Source organism: Schistocerca americana, chromosome X, assembly GCF_021461395.2.
Source record: "Schistocerca americana isolate TAMUIC-IGC-003095 chromosome X, iqSchAmer2.1, whole genome shotgun sequence".
Classification (NCBI taxonomy): Eukaryota; Metazoa; Arthropoda; class Insecta; order Orthoptera; family Acrididae; genus Schistocerca; species Schistocerca americana.
The window spans coordinates 916,479,953-916,504,992 of record NC_060130.1 but is presented as its reverse complement, the minus strand read 5'-3'; the positions used below and the strand labels follow the sequence as shown (position 1 = coordinate 916,504,992).

The window sequence follows — 25,040 nt, the reverse complement described above, 5'->3', positions numbered from 1 at the left end:
AAGAAATGAATGGCAGCTGGGGCAGTCAAGACTTCAGTCAGTGTGACTCGGTCAATAGAGACTTGTATTGGCTTGCTGTTACATTTGAGTCTTCTCATTTTCTCATCTAGGGTATTCACATGGTGTAATCTGAAGTTGGGAAGCATAAGTGGTGGCTGTACCATGTATCTGTGCAACATAACATGCATACAGTGCTGTAAGTAGAAGTGAACGAATACTTCGCCGGTGCCATGCCATGTCAGTGCATACGATCAGAGGCCAGTCATGTGACTGCACAGACATTGTGATAGTGGTGTGACAAGGCACTGTGTTCTGGTGGTACCTCCTCCATGAATTCACTGGGTATGGTGACCAATTCACCATAGATGAGGTGTGAAGGTGAAACACTGTTCTTGTCCTTTGGTGTTATCCACAGGTGAGGAGTATGAGGAGAAGTGCATCCATCCAGGTGATGTGATATTTCAGGAATGCTTACAGCATTTGGCGGAGCCATTCAGCCATACCATTAGATGCCAGCTGGTATCTGGTCATTCGAGGCAACTCCACAACACACAGCTGTGTGATATGCATAAATACCACACTGTCAAACTATCGGCCACAGTATGATGTTATATGACTGCGGGAACTGAAGCGTGCCACCGAGGTGTCAATGAATGCAGTGGCAACAGTCTCGGCAGTGATGTCTGCTACTGGCATTGCCTCTGGCCAGTGTGTGAAACAGCCCACAATTGTCAGTAGATACCGTTTCCCTTGGGACAGAGAAAGTGGGTCTGCAACGTCCATGTAGACATGTGCAAAGTGCTGAATTATTTAATGGGCATGTCTCTCGTCTTTGGAGTGCAGCACAGGTATGTGCCCATTTCTGGCAGTCTTTCCAAAGTCTCAGCCATATGAAAGTCATGTCGACAAGTGTCATGATGGTGCTTACACTGAGGTATTGTGCCTCATGGTGCAGCCAAATGTGTTCTGCTAGAATTTCTCTCTGAGAAATGGGCAACGTGAGCCTGTTAAAACGTCACACCAAAGCTTGTGGGAATAACCAGGAATGAGTACCACTGCTAGTTGTAGGCTTCTGGAGGTGTTCCAACGGACACTGACCAATTGTTCATCAGTCTCCCATTCTTGTGCGACGTCCTCGAAGTTCATTGAGGAGGAGATAGTAGCACAATTGCGAGACAGTCATTGACGACGTCGTCCATCCCAGAAAATGTGCCGATTGTCTGTGGTGAACTGCTGTTGCAGCTGACATGGTGAACAGCTGATGTTGTCACTACAAAATGCATGGGTTATCGGCTTGTGGTCAGTGGAAATAATGAGAGAGCAGGCTTCTACCAACCAACAAAAGTATTTCATTGCCTGATACACCTCAAGCAACTTGCAGTCATGTGCACTCCATGAGTGTTGCAATGACAATAACTTTAGGAAAAAGAAACCGAGTGGCTGCTGGCTGCCACCAATGCATTCTTGGAGTGCTGCACTTCTACTGGTCTGGCTGGCATCCACATCTATGGCTAACTCCATGTTGTGTATCAGGTGGACGAGCAGCATTGCTTTCACAAGGCTCAATTTTGTCTCAGCAAAGCTTTGTTCTATTGTGTATGTCAAAGTTATGAGGGATATTGGGCAGTGACTCACATAGCATTGCCATCAGGGGTTCGAGTACCGTGGCAGTTTTATGTAGATGGCTGGGGCAAGAGTTTATCACATCGAGGTATTGGCAGATGCCCTCATGGGTCTGTGTGTGTAGCATGCTCAAGATCACGTGCACCTTGTGTGGAAGAGGCTTGGATCAGGTAGGGGTGATTAGATGTTCTACAAATTTGATCTCCATTACCCCTAGTATGCATTTCAATTGGTTTATAACGATGGCAGCTTCGCTGACGCACTGAGAGACAATCGTTATGGGGCTGCAGGCAACTTCGAGAACATAAGGATGCTGTCGAGGTATGCAAAACAGCCTCGCAAGCCTCGAAAAGTCTGGACAGATTTCTGAAGACTGAACTGCATGTACAGTCCAAAGGGGGTGATGACTACCATTTTTTGTATGTATTCTGGCGCCATGGGATCTGCATGTACACCTTCCTGCAATTGACCTTGCTGAATATAGTTGAGCCTGTCAAGGTGTAGCTAAAATCCAGCAGGTCTGGCACTGTGTATCTGTCTGGCACTGTTCTTCAACTGAGAGTCCACATGAACTGTCCTTTTTTAGCACTAAATGTAATATGGCATACCACAGACTGAAACTTCCTGGCAGATTAAAACTGTGTGCCCGACCGAGACTCGAACTCGGGACCTTTGCCTTTGCGGGCAAGTGCTCTACCATCTGAGCTACCGAAGCACGACTCACGCCCGGTACTCACAGCTTTACTTCTGACAGTATCTCGTCTCCTACCTTCCAAACTTTACAGAAGCTCTCCTGCGAACCTTGCAGAACCAGCACTCCTGAAAGAAAGGATATTGCGGAGACATGGCTTAGCCACAGCCTGGGGGATATCATATCAGCGCACACTCTGCTGCAGAGTGAAAATCTCATTCTGGATACCATAGACTGTTTGATGGTTGCATGATGCCTTGTTGCAGCATTGTGGCAAACGCAGCCTTTGCTACCGCCAGCCCATCAGATGCGAGGCACCATGGGTGGCAGGAGATGGGAGTGCTATGTGAGGTGATAATATGGCGGAGCATCATATGTTTGACTTACCTCTGTGCTCCAGATGGGTGAGTAAGCTCTAGGAATTTCTCCAGGGTGGCAGAGTACAGTCCGGAGCACGCTGTGGGTTTTATATTCGAGGACACTGCCTGTTTTCACTGTCCTGATATCTTCAAACTCGTTGTGGAGACGATTAGTTGGGTGTTTGCGATGTCAGCAAGCAGCTTGTAGCGGCTGAGGAAATCCACGCCGAGGGTTAGGTCCACACGCTGGTGATGATTACCATATGTTAATATGGTGTAATTGTTTGCTGCTGAGAGACACAGAGTTTCAGCTGTCCTATGGCCTATCAACATTATCTAAGGGAAAATGGATAAATCTTAACCTGTGTTAACCAGGTGCCTCAAGCCACAATCCTGTTCCACTATGAACAAACACTCTGATACGGCATTGCAGCTGGGTATGTCTCGGCCCAGTCTCAGCTGGCATTTGAGTGTGAGCATGGTGAGTGACACCTGATCGCTTCGATGCCAAAACAGGTGTGGTACCAACAGTAACGACTTGGAGGTGCTTCTGCAGTCACTGGGGTACCATTAAAACAGCTGTTACTGCATCACCGATTGCACAAGCTGGGTTGCCTGTAGGCATATCTGCTGCTGCTGTAATGCCTGCTGCCCTCGGGCTGTGAGAACACAAACTGATTGACCTGTGTGGCGAGTGCTGCCTAGTTCTGGGCAGCCAAGGTCTGCACTACGTGGTGTAGGTTGGAGTCTGAGGAGCTGGCTGCAGGGGGTATGTGCCACCACACAGGTGGGGGTTCGGTGTCATAGGCTGCTGCAGCCATGGTCTAGGGCCATTCCCACCATGTCACATACTGGACTGGGTAAGTTTGCAATGGCATCCAACTGCGTATCTGTCTGCACAGCCATTACTGCTTGCGCCTACACAAGGAGGTTGCGCATCCAGATAGTATGCAACACCGAGTCCAGGACCATGTCAGGCTGCATGAGGCTCCACAACTGATGCAGGAACTGAGACGATCTCTGGTCGCCACATTCCTCCTGTCGAAGCAATTGGTGCAAGAGTTGTTCTTCAGATGGCAAAATCCATCAGATTAATTCCTCGTTAAGGAACAAGAGTGGCAGGTGTTTATAATGCCGATAACATAGATGATAAGTATAATGCTTTCCTTAACACGTTTTTTCATTCTCTTTGAGAGTTGCTTTTCATTAGAATGTTCTAAATGGGCTACTATCAGTAATAAGCAGCCCAGGTGGCTGACTAGTGGGATAAGGACATCGTGTAGAACAAAGCTGGAATTATACCAAAATGTTAGAAGTAGTCACAATCAAGCTACAGTAGCCCATTATAAAAAGTATTGTAAGGTGCTTAAAAATGTTATTAGGAAGGCAAAGAATATGTGGTATGCAAATAGAATAGCTATTCACAGGATACAGTTAAAACCATATGGTCAGTTGTGAAAGAAGGTCTGGTCAGCAGCACAAGTTCGACAATATAAAGTCAGCTTGTAGTAAAAATATTTATGTTACTGATTAATCAGACATATGTACAGTATTTAACAATCATTTTCTGAGCATTGCTGGTGAATTAAATAGAAATTTAATTTCTACAGGAAATCATATAACTTTCTTGGCAAATGCCTTTCCAAGATTAATGTCTGAAATACTCCTCTGTGATACTACAAGGGGGAGATTTAGTCAATAATTAACTCACTGAAGTCTAAGGACTTTTATGGATGTGACGGAGTGCTTAGCAGAATACTAAAGTACTGTGCTGCACATGTTAGCCTTGTATTTAGCCATATTTGTAATTTTTCCTTTAAGAATGGTCAGTTTCCTGAACGATTAAAGTACTCAGTAGTAAAGCCGCTTTATAAAAATGGTAAAAGGGATAATGTAGATAACTTTAAACATGGTTCTATGCAACCAGTCTTTGCTAAAGTTATTGAAAATGCTGTGTATGTAAGGATAATTCATCATTTTATATCACATAATTTGCTATCAAATGTACAGATTGGCTTCAGAAGTCGTTTAACAATTGAAAATGCTATATTCTCTTTTCTCTGTGAGGTATTGGATGTATTAAACAAAAGGTTTTGAACGCAAAAGGTCATTATTCACATTGTTGAGAGTGGCTGTGATGTGGGGTCTGAGTGGGGTACGGTACAATGGGGGGTGCCCCAAGGATCAGTGTTGGGGCCACTCCTGTTCCTTATTTATATAAGTGATATGCCCTCTAGTATTATGGGTAATACTAAAATATTTCTGTTTGCTGATGACACTAGCTTGGTAGTAAAGGATGTTGTGTGCAACACTGAATCTGTTTCAAATAGTGCAGTTCATGACCTAAGTTCATGGCTCATAGAAGATAAACGGATGTTAAATCACAGTAAGACTCAGTTTTTACAGTTTTTAACACACAACTCAAGAAATTTCACAGAATGGGCATATGATTAGTGAAACTGAAGAGTTCAAAATTCTAGGTGTTCAAATAGATAGTAAACTGTCGTGGAAAACTCACATTCAGGATCTTGTTCAGAGACTTAATGCTGCCATTTTTACTATTCGAACGGTATCTGAAATAAGTGATTGTTCGTCACAAAAATTAGTATACTTAGCTTATTTACATTCGCTCATGTCTTCTGGTATTATATTTTGGGGTAACTCTTCCCATTCTAAAAGGCTTTTTTGGCTCTGACACTGGCAGTATTGTAAGTTCGCAAACCTCTTATTGACCCCTGTTCACTAGTTTGGGTATTTTGACATTGCCCTGTAGTTTGTTGTTAACAATATCAGATTATTCTCAAGAATTATCAGCTTTCACTCAGTTAATACTAGGCAGAAATCCAACCTGCATTTGGATCGCACTTCCTTAACTCTTGTGCAGAAAGGTGTGCAGTACACTGTTGCAGCCATGCTCAATGAGCTACCACAAGAATTCAAGGATCGTAGCAGTAATCCACACACTTTCAAATAGTAACTGCAGAGTTTCCTCATGGCTCACATCTTGTATTCTGTCTAGGAGTTTCATGGAAAATTTGGCCGGTTCTTGTTACATTGTTGATTACGTCTACTTATACTTATGGCTTAACTTTTTTTGGTTTCTTAACATTTTGTTTTATTTGTTACTACTTTTATGTTGTAATTTCATGTAGCCCACTGACACGTTCAATGACCTTGGAGATGTGGTCCTCAATTTGGTTGTGCGGAACTACTCGTGTAAATAAATAAACTGAAACATTTGGGACATTTTACAGCTGTAGTTTTGAGAGGTTTCACAGTAATGTTTTGTTACCTAACTAGCCCAGCGAGTAAACATTGATAGCTAAATCAATACAACCCCTTTTAAATGCACTCAGTTTGGAAGTAAACTGAGTTAAGTAACTATTGACGCATTTTTAAGCATAAAATGTTCGATAGAATATTTTAAAAATATGTCGTTGCTGTACAAAAGTTTGGAAACAGTGACTTACCTAAATAAAATAAAAATTACAATAGATGACCTTGAAGTGTCTGATTTATAAAGTTTTACTGAAACTTTACTGCGAAATTTCTCAAAGCAACTAACTTGTCCCTTGCCAATGTCTACAGCTGCGGTCTTCATATCATTTTAAACCTTGATTCAGTTATCGGTTACGTCTTATACATCAACAAATGTCGAAGAACATGTCACATTCCTCTGATAGAAACAAAACGCGAAAGCTCGTTAATGACCACTGATTAGTTTCTCATTCGTTGAAGTATGGTATAAAATTCGTATGGATTCTTTTTTTATTTGTTGCAGTGTCTTGCCTCAGAAAATCCTGTAAATGCAAACGCAATGAAAACTTTGTCAGCTAGTATTATCTTTTTCGCTTCAGGTGCTGTGTTGTCGCTTCTTTCTCAGCGCGAAGCTATTGGGCAGTGGCCGGCGGTGAATATTGCTGCTTGGACGTAAATCTTGTATATTAACTGTCTCAACTCCCAGCATGTCTGGAAACAATGACGAGGCCGTAAGTATTATGTATTATCAATGAAAGCATTTAAATAATTTTTGTCTTCAATAAAAAAATTCATTTCTTGCAGTTTAATCGTGCTGTAAATGAATACATCAAGATTACGGAGAAATGTTTCCGAGAATGTGTTCAGAGCGTTAGAATTCCGGAGCTGACCCGCAAGGAGGTAATTATTAGTCGCAAAAATGTACATTGTTCTGTTTGCTAAACTCATGTACGATGTTCATCAATCCTTTTACTACCTACTATTCACGCATTTTGCGAGCTACTGGTAGGGGTGTTGTTTGTCGCTACAAATAATATTACAATTATTTGTAGCGCCATTACAGCCCTGTTTAATACCGTTTTGGACATAACTGATTCTGAATACATCAGTGTGTCCTTTACACCGGGACCCCTCAGATTAGAACATTTTGTGAAGTAAAAGACACGATTTTTAAAAATAAGGTGATCATTAATAGGCAAACTTTGACTAATGCAAAAATTTTTCTGATGTAACTTACTTCAGCAAAGTATACAAAACGAAGAACAGAATGCATGACTTTCGAAATAACGGGAATTATATAATCAGCTTGTGAGCTAAACTCGTACAGAAAAATTAGGATAACTCAATGTCGAGCACGCCCTAAATGTAATACAAGCATATGTCTTTAATCTTATTTTGAATGTAGTGTTCCACTTACTTAGACATTCTGTAACAACATGTTCATTATTATCTCTGTGAACGGAAACTGCACGTATTTGCAGAAGAAATTTATTGTTTCTGTAACAAATGTATTATGTCATATTTCAGTTTGTGCTATTTTATCGTGTATGCTATATGGAAAAATGGTCTAATGCAGGACTCAGGTGTAAATGGTTCTCATTATCTAGTAGATATTCATGACAAATAATTGTATGATACATTGTTTCACTCTAATTTTTGCGTTTAAGAATATAACAGGAATGAGGTCTATTGGACTATTTTGTTGCAGGTATCTTTCTACATGTGGAGCAGAAAAAATAACAGATTTCCTCTGAAAAATTTATCGACACAAAGTAACTTAATATAAATTTGCAGAGAAGCGCATATACCATGCATACAGACCACATCATCAATGGGACATTAAATCGCACACTTCCTTCTATCTTAAGAAAACGGTGACGTTTGAAACATGCTGTCAGATTAAAAATGTGTACTACACCAGGACTCAAACTTGGGACCTTTGCCTTTCAAAGGGATGTGCTGTACCAACTGAGCTATCCAAACATGACTCTTGCACTATTTTTACAGCTTTACTTCCGCCAGTAATTCATCTTCTACCTTCCAAACATTACAGAAGGTCTCCTACGAAACTTGCAGGACTAGCATTACTGGAAGAAAGGATGTTATGGAGACGCGTTTGGGCAATATCCTTTCTTCCAGAATTGCTGGTCTGACAAGTTTCACAGAAGAGATTCAGTGAAGTTTGGAAGGTGAGAGATGAGGTTTGGGGAGAAGTAAAGCTGTGAGGAAGGGTCATACATGAGTCATGCTTAGGTAGCTCAGTTGCTGAAGCACTTTCCTGTGGAAGCAATGGTTCTGCATTCAAATCTTGGTCTGGCACACAGTTTTAATATGCCAGGAAGTTTCATACCATTGTATACTCCACTGCAGAGTGAAAATTCATTCTGGTGATACATTCTTCAGATTTTCTGAATTGATTTGTGACTGGAAAAGTGATTAGTTTATTACTCTAACACTGAAAGACTAACAGAATGCTGCCTCATTGCTCTGTCTATTGAAGGTCGTCAGTGAATTTTTTCCAGTCAAGGAATTACTGACATAAAATTTTTTAAATTAGTATCAACATGTGGACACACACACACACACACACACAAACACACACACACACACACACATACACACATGTTGTATTAGACTTACCTCCATAATTTTTTGTATGATATATATTAAATTCTAATATTAATTTTCGTTTTACTTGTATGCAACCAAACAGGGACATTATATGATCATCTTACTGTTACTGAGAGCATACAAAAGCTACAGCTTTAGAAAGAGGTATTCTTGCTCTATCAGCAATATTATTTGCATTTTCTACCTACTAATTTATTGTAAGTGTAACCAAGTTTAAACCAGAAGAAGTTAAAATGAGTCTATATACAAGTAATTATTTAGTTAAGACTAATGCAATATATATACTAATGGGAATTTATAATCTCACAAGTGAAATTGTCAGATAATGTGGAATGTTGGAGACCAAAGTCTGAACTTTTTTCAAAAATAGTACCTGAGGATTGTCAACTTCCCCTTGTTTGTACCTCACTATATATCTTTGAGTTAAGGGTGTGGAGTATAAGATAAAAGTAGTTTTCCAACTTACAAAGATGTAGACTCACTATTTTAATATTTTAGAAATACCATGAAAGAGTAGATGCAATTGTATGAAATAAAGGACAATATCATTGTAGAGAGTATGCACAATAATTAGTATATGTAAATTGAAGTTGGAGATGGGGAGAAAGGAAAGGGAAGGGATTACTGATGTCTGCTGCATCAGGATATTACATGGAATCAGCTGTGATGAGTGAAAAAATGTACCGGACCAGGACAGGAACCCAGGTTCATCTGCTTACTAGGCAGATGCGTGAAAAAGTGTTATCATAACTGCTCAGACTGTCTCAGCATGCCTCACAGCCAATCCACACTTCCACCAAGTGCTATTTACCCACAGTCCCTGTCCATCTCCATAATGCTTGTTACTCTGATATTCCCGCAGGAGGTAAGACATACTTGTGCACCCACACTGAAGAAGGTGGATCCATTGACCATCTAGGCAAATTTGTTATATGAATGCCTGGTGTCTGTTCGTTTGGACATGTCCAGATGCAGCTGACTTCAGTAACCATTTCCCTTTCCTTTCTCCGCACCTCCACCTTCAATGTACATATAATGTATCACAGCTGCGGGTTCCACGTGGTGTCTGTTCTTTTGGACATGTCTGTAAGAACATACACAATGCTTTCATACAATCATTACTTATTTCAATATGATAATGAAAAGCCCTGAGGTGAATAGAAGTAAAGGAAGGATTAATGGTAACAACTTATACTTTGGTTGCCACCCTGCTCAGTTGATGAGTGCATAAACAAATCTAAAAATGTTACTAGGTTTTCAGATAATGTTTTTTGTAGATGAATAATCTAGAATACAGCTGCATTGTCCCAGGGAACTATCTCATACTGGCAGTGCTGCTTGATTGGAAAAAAGGGCTGTGACGAGTGGATTGGGAAAGAGGAGAATGTAGGTGAGGGGAGGAGATGGTGGAGTGAAGGGGGGCTGATAACTGTATCAATGGAGGGAGGGAGTTACAGGGGATGGTACAGAGATGTGTCAGTGGTGAGACTGCTCTGTTGTAGAAAGGGGGCATGGGGGAGGGGTTGTGTATGTTACATAACTGCAGAAAGGGGACTTCTTCACTCTACATTTTATTATTGTACCAGGTGAAGTGATCCTACAATCATTCACAAGACAAGGGATGGAGATGGACATGGGTCTGGGAGAGGAACTAGTGGAGAAAGAGTTCAGGGGGATTGTGAGATTATAGAATGTGTTATAGAGACAACTCCCATTCAGAGAAGAAGATATTTGAGAGGGGGAGATCCAGATGGCATAGGTTATGAATGAGATGTTCAACTTGAGCATTGAGCATACTTCACTAAGCAGCATGTTCTGCCTCTGGTTAGTCAACCCTGCTCTCAGTCACAGTTTGGTGGTGGCTACTTGTTTGTTTGGATAAATGGTTCATAGCCATGCCAACATAAAAGGTTATGTGAAAGTTACAACTGAGCTGGTATATGATAGGAGTGCTTTCACAGCAATAATAGGCAACGTAAGCCCTGGTAAAGAATGTAGCTAAGTTATTCTAGTTCAGCGTGATCTTTGGTAATGAGGATGTTCCTCATTTTTAGTTGGTTTCATGAGTGTGGTTAAAGGATTAGAAGCATTTATGGAGAAGGCATGGAATATCTGTTCGTGAACTAGATTTCTAGGCTACTGACTATCTGTGAAGGCCTTAGTAAGACCTTCAGCATACTGGTCAGTGGATTTTTCAACACTGCAGATGCACTTTCCGTGGGTGGCTAGACATTGTGGGAAATATTTTCTGATGTCAAAAGGATGGCAATCACACAGAATTCATAGTGAACTTTTTGCATATTTCATAATGCATGGTATTTTTGCATATACCACATATGTTATCGTGTGATGCGACATGGAATGGAAACATGCCATGTGCTGCACCTTCCTCTTTTAATTTTTTTCCCCAATGACAATTAGATGCACCTGAAAGTGTAATGTAAGCTCAAATGGACTTTGTGATAAAAGTATCAACATGTCAAGTATGAGTTACTTTTTCACACATTTTACAATAGTGTACTAGAAATTTTCAATGTACAAGTAACTATAATAATCTTCCTTGCATTCATTTTGTGTTGCATCACTGTATTTCTAATCTGAGTTAGTGGACTCCAGTACACATGTGCTAGTCTCTTGTCTGCATGATCTTTACATTTTGTTTCTTCTATGTAATTAAATACTTTTTGTTTTATTTATGCATTACGATCCTTTTTCCCACAGAATTGGGTCCCTCTTCCTTCCATACTAAAGTGCACTGAGTTGACAAAAGTCATGGGATACCTCCTAACACCACGTCAGCCTCTTTTCTCCTGGCATAGTGCAGCAACGCAACAATGCATGGATTCAATAAATCATTGGAATTCGCCTGCAGAAATATTGAGCCATTCTGCCTCTGTAACTGTCAATCATTGCAAAAGTGTTGCCATCCGGAATTTTTTGTATGACCTGAACTGCCAATTATGTCCCATAAATGTTTGAGGGCATTCATTTTGGGCACTCTGAGTGGCCAAAACGTTCACTGAAACTGTCCAGAATGTTCTTCAAACCAATTGCATAATGCACTGTCATCCATAACAATTGTGTTGTTGTTTGGGAATATGACATCCATGAAAGGCTGCAAATGGTCTCCAAGTAGCCAGACTGCCAGAGATCCCAGTCCAGTCCATGTAAATGCAACCCACACCATTATGGAGTCATCATCAGCTTGCATAATGCATTGTTGACCACTTGGGTCCATGACATTGGAGGGTCTGCACCACACACGAATCCTACCATCAGCTCTTAAACTGAGGACTCATATGATCAGGCCATGGTTTACTGGTTATCTACACACCAACTGATATGGCCAAAAGGCCAGGAGTGCCACTGTAGGCTATTTTGTGCTGTTAGCAAAGGTCGTTTGCTGCCATAGCCCATTAACACCAATATTTCACAGCACTGTCCTAGTAGATACTTTTGTCATATGTCTCACATTGATTTCTGCAGTTATATGAAGCAGTGTTGCTATTTTCTTAGTGCTGACAACTTTATGCAAATGCTGATGTTGTCAGTCATTAAGTGAAGGCTGTCACCCACTGCATTGTCCATTGTGAGAAGTAATGCTTGAAATTTGGCACTTTTGGCACATTCTTTATACTCTGGATCTTAGAATATTGAATTTCCTTACAATATCTGAGATGGGATGTCCCATGCATCTAGCCTCAACTACCTTTCTTTGTTTGATGTCGGTTAATTCCTGTCATGAGGTTGCCGGTGTTGTCAGTCACTAAGTGAAGGCCGTCAGCCATTGCATTGTCCACTGTGAGAAGTAATGCTTGAAATTTAGTACTTTTGGCACATTCTTTGTACTGTGGATCTTAGAATATTGAATTCCCTTACAATATCTGAGATGGGATGTCCCATGCATCTGGCCTCAACTACCATTCTGCGTTTGAAGTCGGTTAATTCCTGTCATGAGGCCGCAATCAAGTTTGGATCCTTTTCACGTGAATTACCTGAGTACAAATGATATTTCCACCAGTGCACCACTTCTTTATACCTTGGATATGTGATACTAATGCCATCTGTCTATGTGAATAACACTATCCTATAATTTTTGTCACCTAAGTGTATATTTCCTTTATTCCTCTTTTTAGTTTGAATGAGTTTACTGAGTAATTCAGTCAACTATTTGTGGGCTTGCAGCTTGTTAAATTATTAGTAGTTTAATTTCTTCATAAAGGCTATATTTACATATATACTCTCAAAACAATTGTACAGTGTGTAGCACAGATTGCTCTGTAACGATATTACTGATTTTTTGTCATATTGAACTGGTGTGTTGCGTGAGCTAAAAATGACTTTTTGTATGTCTCTATACACACACCAATACCTCTTATCTTATTCTTATGATCCATGTATGCAAGCTAGGGTGGTGGAAGTATAAATGTCTTCTTTATACCCATATTATGTAAATTAACACAACAGGGTTTCACAGCAACTATTTTGTCCTTCTTCCAAGAATTTGCACTCCTGTTACCTGAGTATTTCTGTTACACTTTTGTACGTGCTATACCAACATGTCACAATCCTGGTGGTGTGTATCTGAATTCCTTTGAAGTAAGTTCTCATGCCAGTTTGGTAAGCAGTGGAACATTTTTCTACAATTGGTCACAATACTGTCTTGTATGTGATTTTTTTCTGTTACATTGCACTTTTCCAGAACCTTTCCTACACATCCAAATCTTCCATTCACCTTCCTTAATATCAATTTTATGTGCATGTCCAGTTTTATGACTTCTGAAACTGAAACTGTACAATACATATGAAGAATATCTGTTTGCCAATACCATTGTGCATCACTCAACAAACCCATAATCATTTTCACACCCACTTATTACTGTACTTATGGTACTACTTCTGTTCTTAGGCAAAGTGTAATCATACTAAGATTATTTACTGGTGTTTGGTGGAATCAGTCAGCTTCCAAAGATCGTGTCATATGTAATGAGATGCTGAACTCAGAAACTGAATGTAATTTGTGAAGTTCACAGCAATGAGACTTTTGGGATAAATCAATATGTATACAAAAAGGATAGGCTAATGAGAACTGGATATGGTGTATTCAGAGCAGTAGACAAGAAAGTCAACTCCATTGAGACAGAAATTTAAACTGTGTGCAAGAACATTGAGCAAGAATGAACATCAAGAGTTGGCATTAACTTATAACTTGGGTCATCTATCAACCTTCAAACTCACCCTCAAATGTAATTGAAATTTTAGACAAAATTCAGCTCATGAATACATACACTTCCAAATTGTACTGTCACCCCCGGAGGAAAGTTTAATCATCGAATAACTGACTAGATGTGACAAGACATCCTGTGAAACAACACTGAATAGTGTCTCAGAAAACTGCTTGAGGATGATAGTTAGGAAGTCCACTCCTGACGGGAATACATTTGATTTAATGATGTTAAATAGATCTGAGTTTTTTTTTTTAGGGCTGTTCACATTGAAACTGGTGTCAGTGAGCATAAGGCAGTCATAGGGGCAATGGTTACCAAAGTACACACAGAAACTAAAACAAGTACTTAGATTTACATGTTCAGTAAAGCAGATAAAGATCTGGTAGTGTCCTATCTCAGGGTAGAGATAAGAAATAGTTCTGGGTATGAGCAAGGAGAGAAACTATGGTTGAAGTTCAGAAAAGTAGTTAACCAAACAATGAATATGTATGAATGGCACCTAGTAAAACAATGGTATACATAAAAGCATTCCCAGGATATGTACTGGAAGGGGTGGGAGTGCAACCCATGTTGTTTGTGCCCTTAATGATTACATACTTTGAGACTTCGTAGCAGATGGCTCTGGGTACACGTGTGAGTAGTCAGTACCCATTTTGTTTTCTAGCTTTTTTCAAACTGATATTGAACTGATGCATTAGTCTGAGTGGTGGGGCAGAATGTGATCAGTTTCTGTAGATTTTTCTGTTGGATGCTGGGGTGTTTGAGTTGGGGGGGGGGGGGGGGTGGCAGGGTGAGTCTGGGGGTCGGGGCACTTTCCCTTGCCTTTCAGTAAACAATCTCTGAAAAAAATCTAGAGATGAATTCATTACTACACGATAGGATATAAAAAGTGTAAGGCTAATGATGAAAGATGCTAAATTAAATGCTATTCTTTGTCCAACAGGCAGTCCATGAAACCTTCAGTGACTACTTCAGCAGAGCCTTATAGACAGACCTCTTTCAAAAACCAAATAAATTCTGGTTTTATGTGAAAGCTGTCAGTGGCTTCAAAGTGTCCAGACACTCATGGATAACAGATGAATCAAAAAAGAGAGTAACAAAGAAAATTTGAAGAAACTTTTAATGGCCAAGATTGCATTCAATACTATTTATTCCTGATGACCAGTTTCAACAGTTAATACTGTCATATTCTGATCTTGTGTTATATATCCTGTTCCATTATCATTGTATCACCCATGCCATGTTGACATTATAGTGAATAGTATGCAGCAAATTCCACACAGATTTATTAAAAACTGAAACAAGTTTGTCAAAAATAAAAACAATATAGTTAAAAAGCACCTCTGTAGCTAGGGATGTCCACACATGTAACAATCCACTGATGGCTGTTAGATGTTGAACTGCAGAACAGTGTTCATTTCTGCACATGTTTACATTTACATGGCACGTTAAATACATCCTGGATCAACATTCTTTGAAATACATAGTTCAAGATTTGCTTGTTTGGTGTGGCAGAATGTGAGATCAGTTTCCAAAGATTTGTTTCTGTAGGATGGGGGTGGGGTGTGGGGGGAGGGGGGGATGGGAGAGGGTTGTGTACTTCAAAGAATGTGGATCCATGAGGTATTTAACTTGTCATGTAAATGTAAACATGTGCACAAATGCACACTGTTACTCAATTCAACATGTAACAAGTATCAGTGAAAAGTTATGTGTTTGGATATCTCTAATTGCACAAGGTGCTTTTTAACTGTATTGTCTTTATTTGTGACACACCTGTTTTTATTTTTAACATACCTGTGCGGAATGTGCTACATACTATACACTATGTGAACATGGTATGTGTGATACATTCATAATGGGACAGGACTTATAACAACAAACATTTTTTTTAAGATCGGAAGATGACAGGCTTTTGAAACCAGTCATCAGAAATAAATTGTACTGCATGTGATCCAGGCCACTAAAAGTTTCTTCAAAGCAGATACAGATTGCTCATTCCCATCCCTAAATATGAGAAATTTCAATAAAAATTTGCTGAATTACATTTTAAAATGTTCTTTCATAGAGAAAGAACCAAATGTACTGCATCAGTTGAATGTTAATGCCACTGCAATGATGAGTGGTGTAGATACTAGTGTAAGTGATGTTGAAAGTGGTTGAAACTGCTGAAACTGAACAAGGGAACATGATCCAGTGAAATCTCTGTCAGATTATACACAGAATTTGCAACTGAGTTGGATCCTCTCTTATCCATTGTATAACATAGATCCTTTGAATAAAAAACTGTCTCATAGTTGGAAGAAAGCACAAGTAACATCAATCTATAAGAAGGGTAATAAATAGAGTCACCCAACCTACTGTCTAATATTAACATCCCTCTGTCTTCGAATCTTAGGACATATTCTGAGTTGAAAGAGAATGACTTTCTCCTTATGAACCAGCAAGTATTTCTAAAACATCAATCATGCTTCTCTTACACCCTAAAAGCCATGGATCAAGGCAGTTTGGTAGATGCAGTATTTTTTTTTTTTTTTTTTACTTTCAGTAAGCATTTGATGTAATACTGCACCAGTTCTTATTAATGAAAATGTTATCATATGAGGTATTAATGAAATATGTTACTCAATAAAGGATTGCTTGGGTGGAGTGTTACTGACAGATGTAGAAGGAACTTCAGATGTGCACCAGAGAAATGTGAGGGAACTCTTGCTGTTCTTGTTTTACCTGCATAACTTGGCAGACATTAATAATGATAGCCTTGGAATTTTTGCAGGTAATCCAGTTATCTGTAATGAACTTCTATCTGAAGGAAGTTTCAATAATCTCCAGTCAGATCTTCATAATATTTCAAAGTGTAATTTGTGCACAAAATACATCACTGTACAGCATTCTGAATATATGGTGCTAGCAGGTTTTTGTTGTGGTGAAAGTTCTTTGGGATTGTGGGCCCATCAAAAGTCTTGCCATTTTATAGCACTGTTCATTCATTTTGAAGAAGCTGATACACATACAGTAAAACATTTTGTCCACATCAAAAACAGTACAATAACTGTATAAACTGTATGTAATTTTATGTTTGGACAGCTGTCTGAAAATGAACCTGCCATTTGTACACCAGTAATGGCCTAATTTATTCTTAAGAAATAGCATTCCAGACAGCTGCTAATTCCTTTTTTTTTTTTTTTTTTTTTTTTTGTAGACATAACCTGTAACACACTGCTATAGATGTGTTTTCTAACCTGTAGACACTGCTGCATAGTTTAACATATGAATTAGGCTTATCATTCTCTTTCAGTAATTTAGTAATTATTATGACAGTATGGGGTATCTTAATAAACCTTACAACATCTATGGGGGCTGTTCTTTTTATTCTTTATGCACATATTCTAGTGAAATATTCAGTGTGTAGCCCCATATGACTTGGTATTTTTTAACTGGTAGCACATAAATGAGTCACATATTTGGTTTGTAGGTATTAATGAACATGTAGTAGATGGTAGTGTGTGAAGTAATTGCCTCAAAAGGAGTAATAGGTCCTCAGAAAAAATCTGCATGTTATTAGGTAGTGAACAAATGTAAATATGGTTAATATGCAAAGTAATGTGTACTATTACTCAAATAACATTCTTGACTTATGGATGTGTTGTCATGAATCTGCACTAATTTTTTGGCCTGTAGCACTACTATGCCTCTTTCTTATCCTGTCAATCAGTTTCTTCATTTACAACTAACTAACTATAATTCATTCTTCTACACTCATTTATTTTGACTACTGTTACAGGGAGTCACATTTACATAAAAAGATTGAAAGTACTAATTGAAATGATCAAGCAGTGGAAATAATGAAAATCATACTCTTGGAGTTGTACTAGGAAATGTAGTGTGAGACATCTATGACCTGATTAGAATTGCTTGAGAGTTGACATTTCACATGATGGAGCTTGTTTCCTCTAATCAGAGTGCGCATCATGCCTGAACTGCTTGTCATTGGCAAGCTGCCACAATAATTGGTCAGTTCACTTTCAATTAAGAACCTACAACATCACAGTGCGTCAGCAATTGTTGGTTAATATATTAAAAAACTAAAAACCCACTTTGATTGCCAAAAAAGCACCTAGTATTAAGTGTTAACCCAGGTTTCAGTATAGATAACTACACCTTCTTCAGAACGACAATAAAACCCACAAGCCTTGAGGCTTGTAAGTGAGCGACCATTTGTAGCTGCAGTTTATGGCGGGTCATGGCCCATCGAACATAGGCCGGTGTGAGGTGGAGCGTACACCATTAAGTTAAGTAGTGGTTTTGACTTTGTACATATGTACTGTTTGTGTTTTCCTTTTCTTTTTCGTTTATAAATGTATAGCTATGGTGTTCTTTTAATCATTGACAAAGGTCTTATTAGGCACTTGTGGGTTTTATTGTTGTTCTGAAGAAGGTATAGCTACCTACGCTGAAACTTGGGTTAACACTTAACACTAGGTGCTTTTTTTGCAATCGAGGCGGGTTTTTAGTTTTTTAATATCACTTTGAGTTCCCTGTTTGGCATTCTTTCTTGATGTGCTAGGATCCCAAATCACGGGTCTGGCACTTTCATTTCATATTTTGTGATACATGATAATCACACCTCAAACAACACACACACACACACACACACACACACACACACACACACATAATGATGCTAATGAAAGACACACATTTAATACACAGCACTAACTAAACACTAATGGATACCTCTGGACAAGGTGTGATTCAGCATCACATGTGCAGTTATCATAATCACAGAGATCAGCTTACATTAGATAAGCTTCACACAACATTACATGGAACAGAGTTTCTGAAAGTTGCAATTTATAATTGAGACTGGATAATTACTCAAAAATACAACATGACTCAGTGTTATAGTTTAGTGCAACAGTTAGCATAATAACCTGCCATGTTGAAGGTCATATGTTTGAATTTCATCAAATGATGTGAATTTTTTTTTTATTTCTAATTTTAATTAAAAGAATTTGATGATCATTTTTATTCAAATAATTGCTTTAAATGTAATTTTTTGTTTTTAATTCTTTGACACATCATTTTCAGCATCATACTGACATTCTTATTCACTCTTTTTTTCTACCTATCATAATTTTTTCATCTGGAATATGCCTGTGTTGTTCATAAAATGTAGCCAAGTGCCAACCAGGATTGTTCATCCATTGCTAACATAGCAGCTCATGTAGATAGTGAGAGGATAGGTTCAGGTAACCAATGAGAGCAGAAATTACAGTTTGCTTTTAGCACTGAAACTGAACTTTTCCTGTCTTCTCTTTGCTTATAGATGTTAGCTTTAATAACCATGAACAAAGAGATCACAATTTTAGTTCTACTGCTGAATATTGACTATCGCTTTCTTGGATGCATTACAGATCATGAGGATACGCTTAGCTTAAGATATGAGTTTAAATTCAGGGATACAAAATGCATGTCCTGCCACAGTTCAGTCATTGGTCACCGAAAATCAGTTGTCAACAGAGCATCTCACATTTCTGACATACCTTTTGGGGGCCACTTCTAACATTGTTCCATGTTCCACATTAACTCCATTTGTGAAGTAACTTGTTATGTTTATGTGTTACCCATAACTGAGCAGTAGCTGGTGGCTGATATGGTAACACCATAGTGGCAAGTGAGAGACATCAGCTACCAAGTAATTTTAAATGGCCAATAAGTGGTCAACCCCAAATATACAAAAAATATGTAGGTTTGTCAAGATGGAGTTTGCACTAAGTTATAGAGGAAATTGTGGCAAATTTTATGACATTAGTAAGAAATTTTTAGATCTTCATAGGTACAGAGATGTGACAGTGACTTTTTTATTGTTTTAATGGAATAACATATTTTGTATGTTGTACTGCAAAGAGCCTTAAAGAGGACTTAAGTAACATAAAATGTGAAGAACTTGTTAAAGAGCAACATAAAATCCTCATGAACAACTGTCCCACAAAGGAAGTAGAGGTCCCATGAATATTTTTTGCCTTGTTGTCCATTATAACTTAGCAAAACCTGCACTTCGATATATTTACTTGTTCTGGATTTATTTGGGGTGGTTCATCTTAGCTTCCTCGCCCTGAGTCCCTCATTTATGACAATGGAAACTATTTTTATACTTTTCAGATAAAGAGAATGTGAGTATACTTTCTGTGGTTCTAGTTTCATTAATATGTTATAATATGCACTAAGTATCCAACAACAATAGTTCCTCACACTTTTATTGTTTTGTTAGTGAAAAACTGCTGATTTCCAATCAACTGACATCATGTGAATTTGCAGCATCATTTATAGTACAAGTAATGATTGTACATTGTCTATCATATAACACCCTATTTTCAGTAACATTACTTTTTTGTAAAAGTGTATGGCTGGTTTTGGCTTAGTAGCTTATGTCAATTTGCATTATACTATGTATCTACTGATAACTGGTAAACAATTTAACCATCTTTTTTCAGAATTTTATACTTTCTGTTAATAATACCATGTGTAAGGGTTTGTAACCACCAAGTTATTGTTGTATTTCCACAAATATGGGATCTGAAACATAATTGTTGTCTTATTGGGTTTCAGTCAAATTGTTTGGAGTCCTGTGTCAGGAGGGAAATAAAGTTGTACAATCAGAAGCTGAGCGAAAAATCAAGATATTCTAAGAAGAAATAAACAAAGTTTGCAGTGTGTTCATGTTTAATCTAAATATGGTGTACTTTATGAGACATTTGTTAAAGTATAATATTATGTGAATAAATGTATTATGAATGTGATGAATATTTTTTGAGTTTAATTTAATTTACCACTTCATAATTATATTTTCAGTTATTTGGAAGATGACTTATCACCACATATCAAGCTGTAGAAGGTCATCCTCTTATCAAATGATAAGTCAGTAGATATCCTGATGTTAGGGCTTCTCTCTCATTTCAACTTACTGATTTTAGAAAATGATCTCACTGTTCCATATTTAAAGAAGACACAAAATATCCATAATGGCCACATCACCAATACATACCACATTTAAATTCTGTAGAAAGGGTGGGTCCTAGTTTAAGAACATTAATGAATTATCACAACTTATGGAAATAATTAACACTGTCTTCAACTTCTAGGGAAGTGTATCCAGTTCCAGCTCTTGAGCAGCTATTCCCATCAAGAAGTAGCAATGTGAATAATAGCTAGAGGGATTTGATGATCAAGAGATCTATGGATTTATCTGCATGCATTCTTAAGTAGAAAACTCACTAAATTTTCCTCCTGATGAAGATACAGATATTATTTATCAGATTATGTAAATAATTTATACAATGAAGAAAGCAAATAACAGTTAGAGACAGCAACTCACAGCTGTGCACACTCAATGGAAAAAGAACTTAAACACATAACTTCAAAACATTTTCCTTCAAATGACTTGTCTTTGTCACTTGATGACATTAATTTTTGCACTCCCACTTCTTAGCTTCATATTTATTTGGTTTCTCACTTTAGATTAATTATGGAACATCAGCTTTGTTGTTCTCACAGTAGTCTCCTCAAATCCTAGCCTGCTCAAAGCTGCCCCATTGTATCTCTGTCACATGTACCTTGTCCTGAAACTGAGAATGATTTATCTGCTATTGCTATCCTCGTCCACTGATCTCTCTCCTTCTGTCTCGATCCCATCTCTTCCCTAATACACCTCACCTGCTGCAGCCAAGGTAATCACTCCTATCAGCCAGGCCACTGGGAAGGAGGGAGAATTTAGTCGTGTGTGTGTGTGTGTGTGTGTGTGTGTGTGTGTGTGTGTGTGTGTGTGTGTACTACGTGACATTTATTTGCAGATATGTGAGTGCCTTTCCTAATTTTTCTAGCTTTTAAAGTTTATAATTGCTTTTCTTTGGTAGATTCTAAAGAACTTGTGTGTGATTTACTCCCTGTTTTAATCACATTGTAGATCCTTCAAACTAATTTTGCCCAGTAGGAAATTACAGGTCACACGTCTCTACAAGAAAGTTAATGAAAATAGTTGATGAAAGTATCATCCACTATTCTGACATTCATCTGTTGTAGGATATTACATAAATATGAATAGATATCTTGAATGGAATGACCTAGATGCTACCCAGTACGTATTCTGAAAACACTTGTGATGTTAAACCCAGCTTTTAATTATCTCTTCAGACTTGCTAAGTACCATGGATCAAGATAATCAGGTGGCTACAGTATTTCTTTACTTTCAAAATGTATTTAACTCAGTACCAAAACAACTTTTGTAAAATATGATCATGTAGGGAATCCAGTAAAATTTGTAACTGAACTGAAGAGTCCTTGGTAGGGAATGCTGAGCATGTTATCTTAGATGGAGAGTCATCAACAGGTGTACAGGTAACTTCAGGTGTGACCTGTGGAAAAGTGATTTATTTATTTATTTAGCATCCAACAGATCACACATGTGATATAGGATTTGTCACATGACTACACGTAACACATAACAACACATACACGTAATAAATGGGCAAACATATACAAACAGCAAAGCAAATTACATACACATAGTACATAAGTAGTGTACAAGAACTTATTACACAAAAACAAAAGTACGTGCTCATGATAAACAACTATAGTTCATGAACTATGCCTTATACACAAAACGTATTACGGATATTTAACAGATTTTTCATAAGTACCATAATTACAAAGTTGAAAACATAATTAAATTAGTTTAAATTTTTTGAAAAATAAGTACAGGTTTCAATCCACAGTCTGAGACACCGTCCAAGGCATACAAAAAACAATTACTTGTGAAATATTGCCACATGCCAATAGGGGCTGATCTGAAACAAAGAAGAATGAGTATGTTTTAAGTTGCAATATGTGGTCAGTATTGTCACTATGCCAGAGTATTTTATGTCTGTGTGTGTGTGTGCGTGTGTGTGTGTGTGTGTGTGCGTGCTCAAAATTTTTATTCTGTTCTCAGTATCTGTTGAGGTATTAAATTTCATGCATATTGCTTGGTCGACTTGCTTGGTCGATGGAAGTTTCAGCCTTCTGCCACTAGAGAGCTCTAAATTGTAGTACATGACATGGCAGTGTGTAATGTAGCTATGTCAGTGCATGAGAAACACCATGCTGTAATCGAGCTCTAACTGCAGAAAACATGCTTTCCATTGAAATCCATAGAAGAATGAAAGCTGGGTATGGTGATTATTGCATCAGCAATGTTTGACACTGAGTGGTTCATGCTCACAATGGAGGAAATGATGGTTCTAAGCTCAGCATGTGTGATGGAGCTTGAAATGGACAAACACATACAGAAACCGATGAGCCTCTTTGTGATCAGGTTGATGAGCTCATCAGAAAAAAATGTCGAGTAACACAGTCACAGCTCTCAGGTAAGTGTGGCATATCACACGAGCGTGGATAGGCCATAATTGCAGAACTGCTGTACACAAGACTGTGTACATGATGAATGTCTCAAATGCTCGCTCCTGACATGAAACAGAGGAGACTGGCCATTAGTCAAGTTCCTTGTGCGTCTTGAGTGTGAGGGTGCCAGGGTCCTTAACAACATTGTGACAGATGATGAAAGCTGGGTTCATGACTTTGACACCAAAATCAACAGAGCATCAATGGAGTTCGGCCACAAAGGCACGCTAACACCAGAAAAAATTCAACACCATTCCGTGAGGAGATGAAGTAACACAGCGTTATGAGATATTCAAGGTGTGACGCATTTGTAATTTATGCCTAAAGGCACCATCACAGACTCTAGAGAGTACTGCAAGACCCTCAGCAAACTGAAAGTATGAATTTGAAGAGTTCACCCACACATATAGCATTCAAACGGTTCAAATGGCTCTGAGCACTATGGGACTTAACATCTGTGGTATCAGTCCCCTAGAACTTGCAACTACTGAAACCTAACTAACCTAAGGACATCACACACATCCATGCCCGAGGCAGGATTCGAACCTGCGACGGTAGCGGTCGCGCGGTTCGAGAATGTAGCGCCTAGAACCGCTCGGCCTCTCCGTCCGGCTGCCTCAGATCACATTCAAATTTCGTCGAATGGGTTTTATGGTCGCTAATGTTTGCAGCCTGTACATGAGAGTAAAAATTGCAGATGTACGATCACCTTCGACGCTGATACACCCGGACGGTTTCCTTAGAGAATGGTTGGAACGCCCGAGATTATCAGCAGTGTCAAAGGTTTTGTAGAACGGCGTCTTGTTGTTGCTCATCACTCTGCGACCGCGAAGTATGTGGGAATCAACGGCCAGGGAAAGTGTTGGTTTCATTGACGCCCTTTATGATATCCTCTGCGGCCTTTTCCTGCCAATTCTGAACTGCAGTGTGTCTGAAATGTTTTCCTCGGCCACTCATAAGGTAATCATGTGATTTCAAGCCTGGGCGACGCGGTTCTGATCTTCATCGCAGAGGTGAGCGGGATGAAATGTAGGCAACAGGGGGTGTAACGACCTTCCGATCGTGTGGCACGTCCATTGTGGCTCTGGGCAGAATTGTGGTGAAATTTGGTGCGAAAGTGACGTCATTAACCCACCTTACACGTCACATGAACTTCTGAACTATTTTTCGCATGCCCCGACACCTTGCTGTTCGAAGCGTCTTCGAGTCCGAGTGTGACGTCGCAGGCCGTCACGCGTTTGCACCAATGCGGAGGATGGTTGTAGGCACCTTTGAGCCAAATTTAAAACTTAAGCTTCGCCGTGGGTGGGAGTTACGGAGGCTACGGACTTTCGAAAAATTAATCCTTAAATTCTGTTGTGCAGTGTTTTTCTGGATATTGAACGAGATTATCATACAGTGTAGATTAACAAAGTGACAGTAAAGCTATCTGACTGTGCCGATTCACTAGTTTACTACTGCAACCAGTGAATGAAAAGTTGGAAAGCCTTATGACGTATGGTACCGGTAACAACAAGATAAACACCAGTCTCAAAAGCAGTCAGAGGTATAATCCAACAGTGATCGCTTCTAACCAAAATAACCGAGCGAGGAAGCAAAGTGGTACAGTAAGATAGTGAACTAGTATTCGGTAGGATGGTGATACAAATTCTCATCGGGACATCCGTCTTTTGAAACGTCACAGCCGGTTTTCTTCCCGATTCTAAAGCTGTGCTTCATCTCTATTGACCTCGTCGTCGACGAGTTGATCCTATTTCCTTTTCTGCTCTCTTCTAACCCAAATGCTTTCACAGTGTATGTGAGCGATGTACA

The 25,040-nt window shown here is 38.9% G+C and overlaps 1 long non-coding RNA gene across 1 annotated transcript; it reads left to right on the top strand.

Annotated features, from left to right (window-relative positions):
* The first annotated feature begins 6,543 nt into the window (after positions 1–6,543).
* Positions 6,544–20,509, top strand: LOC124554769. The gene is made up of 3 exons (XR_006968441.1): positions 6,544–6,662; positions 6,736–6,831; positions 20,403–20,509. It is a non-coding gene; the product is annotated as an uncharacterized LOC124554769 (long non-coding RNA).
* Positions 20,510–25,040: the final 4,531 nt, after the last annotated feature.